The sequence below is a fragment of the Trachypithecus francoisi genome, unplaced genomic scaffold (assembly GCF_009764315.1).
Source record: "Trachypithecus francoisi isolate TF-2019V2 unplaced genomic scaffold, Tfra_2.0 Lachesis_group6, whole genome shotgun sequence".
NCBI lineage: Eukaryota > Metazoa > Chordata > Mammalia > Primates > Cercopithecidae > Trachypithecus > Trachypithecus francoisi.
In genome coordinates, this window is record NW_022681471.1 from 81707144 (window position 1) to 81713008 (window position 5865).

Genomic DNA, 5865 nt, shown 5'->3' on the forward strand with positions numbered 1-5865 from the left:
GGATTTTTGCATTGATGTTCATCAGGATATTCACCTGAAATTTTTTTTGTTGTCTATCTGCCAAATTTTGGTATCAGGATGACACAGGCCTCATAAAATGAGTTAGGGAGGAGTCCCTTTTTTCCTGTTGTTTGGAATAGTTTCAGAAAGCATGGTACTAGCTCCTCTTTTTATCTCTGCTAGAATTCAGCTGTTTAATCCAGTTGGTCTTGGGCCTTTTTAGGTTAGTAAACTATAAATTATTGTCTCAATTTCAGAACTTGTTATTGGGCTATTCAGTGATTTGATTTCTTCCTAGTTTAGTCTTGGGAGGGTGTATGTGTCCAGGAATGTATCCATTTCATCTAGATTTTCTAGTTTGTTTGCATAGAGACGTTTTTAGGTATTCGCTAATGGTAATATGTATTTCTGTGGGATACATGGTGATATCCCCTTTTTCATTTTTTCATTGTGTCTATTTGATTCTTCTCTCTTTTCTTCTTTATTAGTCTAGCTAGTGGTTTATTTTGTTAATATTTTCAAAAAAATTGCTCCTGGATTCATTGATTTTTTGAAGGGTTTTTTGTGTGTCTCTATCTCCTTCAGTTCTGCTCTGATCTTAGTTATTCCTTGTCTTCTGCTAGCTTTTGAATTTGTTTGCCCTTGCTTCTCTAGTTCTTTTAATTGAGATGTTAGGGTGTCAATTTTAGGTCTTTCTGACTTTCTGCTGTGGGCATTTAGTGCTATAAATTTCCCTCTTCACGCTGCTTTAGCTTTGTCCCAGAGATTCTGGTACATTGTCTTTTCATTCTCACTGATTTCAAAGAATTTCTTTATTTCTGCCTTAATTTTTTAATTACCCAGTAGTCGTTCAGAAGCAGATTATTAAGTTTCTGTGTAGTTGTATGAGTTTGAGTGATTTCTTAATCTTAATTTCTAATTTGATTGCACTGTGGTCTGAGAGACTGTTATGTTTTCCATTCTTTTGCATTTGCTAACCAGTGATTTACTTCAATTATGTGGTCTATTTTAGAATACATGCTATGTGGCACTGAGAAGAATGTATATTCTGTTGAGTTGGGGTGGAGAGTTCTGTAGATGTCTATTAGGTTCATTTGGTACAGAGCTGAGTTGAAGTCCTGAATATCCTTGTTAATTTTCTGTCTTGTTGATCTGTCTAATATTGACAGTGGGTGCTAAAGTCCCCCACTATTAGTGCATGGGAGTCTAAGTCTCTTTGTAGGTCTCTAAAAACTTGCTTTATGAATCTTGATGCTCTTGTTTTGGGTGCATATATATTTAGAATAGTTAGTTCTTCTTGTTGCATTAATCCCTTTACTATTATGTAATGTCCTTCTTTGTCTTTTTATTATCTCTGTCGGTTTAAAAGTCTATATTATCAGAGACTAGGATTGCAACCCTTGCTTGTTTTCTGCTTTCCATTTGCTTGGTAAAGAATCCTCTGTTCCTTTATTTTGAGCCTATATGTGTCTTTGAACATGAGATGACTCTCCTGAATATAGCACACTGATGGTTCTTGACACTTTAACCAATTTGCCAGTCTGTTTCTTTTAATTTGAGGTATTAAGACCACTTACTTTTTTTTTTTAAATCAGAGTCTCACTCTGTTGCCCAGACTGGAGTGGAGTGGCATGATCTCGGCTCACTGCAACTTTTGCCTCCCACGTTCAAGTGATGCTTGTTACTCAGCCTCCAGAGTAGCTGGGATTACTGGTCTTCCGCCACCACACCCGACTAATTTTGGTATTTTCAGTAGAGACAGGGTTTCCCGATGTTGACAAGGTTGGTCTCGAACTCTTGACCTCAGATGATCTGCTTGCCTTGGCCTCCCAAAGTGCTGGGATTACAGGAGTGAGACACAGAGCCCAGCCACCGATTACATTTAAGGTTAATCTTGTTATGCATGAATTTGATCCTGTAATCATAATTCTAGCTGATTATTTTGCACATTAGTTGATGAGGTTTCTTCATGGTGTTATTGATCATTTATGATACCTTATATTTTATTGATCTTTGGTGTGACCTTTATATTTTTGCAGTGACTGGTAGCATTTTTCCTTTCCATATTTACTGCTTCCTTCAGGAGCTCTTGTAAGGCAGATCTGATGGTGACAAAATCCTTCAGCATTTGCTTGCATGTAAAGAATTTTACTTCTCCTTCACTTATGAAGCTTAGTTTAGCTGGATATGAAATTCTGTGTTGAACATTCTTTTCTTTAAGAATGTTGAAGATTGGCCCCCACTCTGCAGAGAGATCTGCTGTTAGTCTGATGGGCTTCCCTTTGTAGGCAGTCTGACTTTTCTCTCTGGTTGCCCTTGACATTTTTTTTTTTTTTTTCATTTCAACCTTGGAGAATCTAATGATTATTTGTCTTGGGGTTGCTCTTGTCGAGCAGTATGTTTGTGGTTTCTCTGTATTTCCAGAATTTGAATGTTGGCCTGTCTTGCGAGGTTGGGGAAATTCTCCTGGATAATACACTGAAGTGTGTTTTCCAACTTGGTTCCATTCTCCCCATTGCTTTCAGGTACACCAATCAAACATCGGTTTGGTCTTTTTACATATTCCTGTATTTCTTCGAGACATTGTTCATTCCTTTTCATTTTTTTTTCTCTGATTGTGCCTTCATGCCTTATTTCAGTAAGTTGATCTTCAACCTCTGATATCCTTTCTTCCTCTTGATTGATTCAGCTATTGATACTTGTGTATGCTTCATGAAGTTCTTGTGCTGTTTTTAAGCTCCATCAGGTTATTTATGTTTCTCCCTGAACTGGTTATTCTAGTTAGCATTTCCTGTAATCTTTTATCAAGTTTCTTATCTTCCTTGCATTGGGTTAGAATATGTTCCTCTAGCTCAGATGAGTTTATTATTACCCACTTTCTGAAGCCTACTTCTGTCAGTTCACCCAACTCATTCTCCATCCAGCTTTGTTCCCTTGCTGGAGAGGAGTTGCGATCATTTGGAGGAAAAGAGGCATTCTGGTTTTTGGAACTTTCAGCATTTTTGCGCTGGTTTTCCAGCGCAAAATTCATCTTCATGGATTTATCTACCTTTGATCTTTGAAGCCAATGACCTCTGAATGGGGTTTTTGTGTGGGCGTCCTTTTTGTTGATGTTGATGTTATTGGTTTTGGTTTGTTAGTTTTCCTTCTACCGGTCAGGCTCCTCTTCTGACGGTCTGCTGCAGTTTACTTGAGGTCCACTCCAGACACTGTTCGCCTGGGTATCACCTGTGGAGGCTTAAGAACAGTAAAGATTGCTGCCTGCTCATTCCTCTGGAAGCTTCATCCCAGAGGGGCACTGGCCTGAACTCCAGCCAGAGCAGGAGAGTCAGCCAGAGCTCTCCCATATAGTTTCTTTAGACCCCTGTTGGGAAGTTTTCCCAATCAGGAGGCTCAGGGGTCCGAGACCCACTTGAGGAGACAGTCAGTCCCTTAACAGAGCTAGCATGCTGTGCTAGGAAAATCCTGCTTTTCAGGATCAGCTGCTCTCTTCAGAGCAGGCACGGAGGAATGATTAAATCTGCTGAAGAGGTCTCCACAGCCGCGCCTTCCCCCAGGTGTTCTGTCCCAGGAAGGAGGGGATTTGACTGTAAGCCCCAGACTGGGGCTGTTACCTTTCCTTCAGATATGTCCTGCCTAGTGAGGAACAATCTAGAGAAGCAGTCCGGCCACAGCTGCTTTGCTGCATACAGCCCAGACCTCCCCTCGTTTTTCTTATTTTGAAAAATTAAATAATTTTTACTACAATGTATCTCAATATTAGCCCTTCTGATTCAATCTCCCAAGTACATGGTGTGCCTGTATAGTATGTATCATAAAATTTGCTTTTTTCACAGGGAAACTTTTTGGAATAGTAATTTTAGCTTTGGATTAAGAGTGTTAACATCTTCTATTATAACTGTCTACTTAGTTACTGTATTATGCTCACAGTCTTTATAATTACTGTGCAGAGTACTGAAGTTTAATATAAAATATCCACAATAAATATCTTGATTTTATATAAAGATGCCCTGAGTTTTTTTTCCAGTTTAATTCATTTATTTTATTGTTTTTTATTATTTATTTTGCTGCATGTATCAACCCATCATCTAGATTTTAAGCCCCACATGCAATAGGCATTTCTCCTAATGCTTACCGTCCCACCCCTTGACAGGCCCTGGTGTGTGATTATTTCCTCCCTGTGTCCATGTGTTGTCATTGTTCAGCTCCCACTTATGAATGAGAACATGTGGTGTTTGGTTTTCTGTTCCTGTGTTACTTTGCTGTGGATGATGGTTTCCAGCTTCACCCATGTCCCTGCAAAGGACATGAACTCATTCTTTTTTTATGGCTGCATAGTATTCCATGGTGTATATGTGCCACATTTTCTTTATCCAGTCTATCACTGATGGACATTTGGGTTGGTTCCAAGTCTTTGCTATTGTAAATAGTACTGCAATAAACATCCATGTGTATATGTCTTTGTAGCAGATTGATTTATAATCTTTTGCATATGTATGCTGTAATGGGATTGCTGGGTCAAACGGTATTTCTGGTTCTAGATCCTTGAGGAATCACCCCACTGTCTTCCACAATGGGTAAACTAGTTTAAACTCCCACCAACAGTGTAAAAGTCTTCCTATTTCTCCACATCCTCTCCAGCATTTTTTGTTTCCTGACTTTTTAATGATCACTGTTCTATCTGGTGTGAGATGGTATCTCATTGTGGTTTTGATTTGCATTTTTCTCTAATAACCGGTGATGATGTGTTTTTTTTTTTTTTTCATGTATTTGTTGGCCTCATAAATATCTTCTTTTGAGAAGTGTCTATTTCTATCCTCCCATTTTCTTGATTTTTTTTTTTTTTTTTTTGCAAATTTGTTTAAATTCATTGTAGATTCTGGCCCTTTGTCAGATAGACGGGTTGCAAAAATTTTCTCCCATTCTGTAGGTTGTCTGTTCACTCTGATGATTGTTTTCTGTGCAGAAGCTCTTTAGTTGACTTAGATCCCATTTGTCAATTTTGGCTTTTGTTGCAATTATTTGTGGTGTTTTAATCATGAAGACTTTGCTCATGCTTATGTCCTGAATTGCATTGCCTAGGTTTTCTTCTAGGGTTTTTACAGTTTCAGATTTTATGTTTAAGTCTTTAATCCATCTTGAGTTAATTTTCATATAAGGTGTAAAGAAGGGGTGCAGTTTTAGTTTTCTGCATATGGCTAGCCAGTTTTCCCATCACCATTTATTAAATAGGGAGTCCTTTGCCACACTGTGGTGAGTTCTGCCTAGTCCAAACTTCCCAGCAGCTGCCTTAACACTGAGAGGGGAAAACCACCTACTGAAGCCTCAGTTATGGTGGATGTCCCTCTCCACACCAAGCTCGATCATCCCAGTTCAACTTCAGACTGCTGTGGCTTGTAGAGAGAATTTCAAGCCAGTTGTTCTTAGCTTGCTGGGTTCCATGGGAGTGGGATCCTCTGAGCGAGACCACTTGGCTCCCTGGCTTCAGCCCCCTTTCCAGGGGATTGAACAGTTCTATCTCACTGGGGTTCCAGGTGCCACTGGGGAGGGGGTAGGGAGGAAACTCCTGCAGCTAGCTCAGTGTCTACCCAAACAGTCACCAAGTTTTGTGCTTGAAACCCAGGACCCTGGTGGTTTAGGCACACAAGGGAATACCCTGGTCTGCGGCTTGCAAAAACTGTGGGAGAAACATAGTATCTGGGCCTGATAGCATGGTCCCTCATGGCTTCTCTTAGCTGGGGGAGGGAGATCCTTGGCCCCTTGCCCTTCCTGGGTGAGTTGATGCCTGCTTCTGCTTGCCCTCCGTGGGCTGCACTCACTGTCTCACCAGTCCCAATGAGATGAATCAGGTACCTCAGTTGGAAA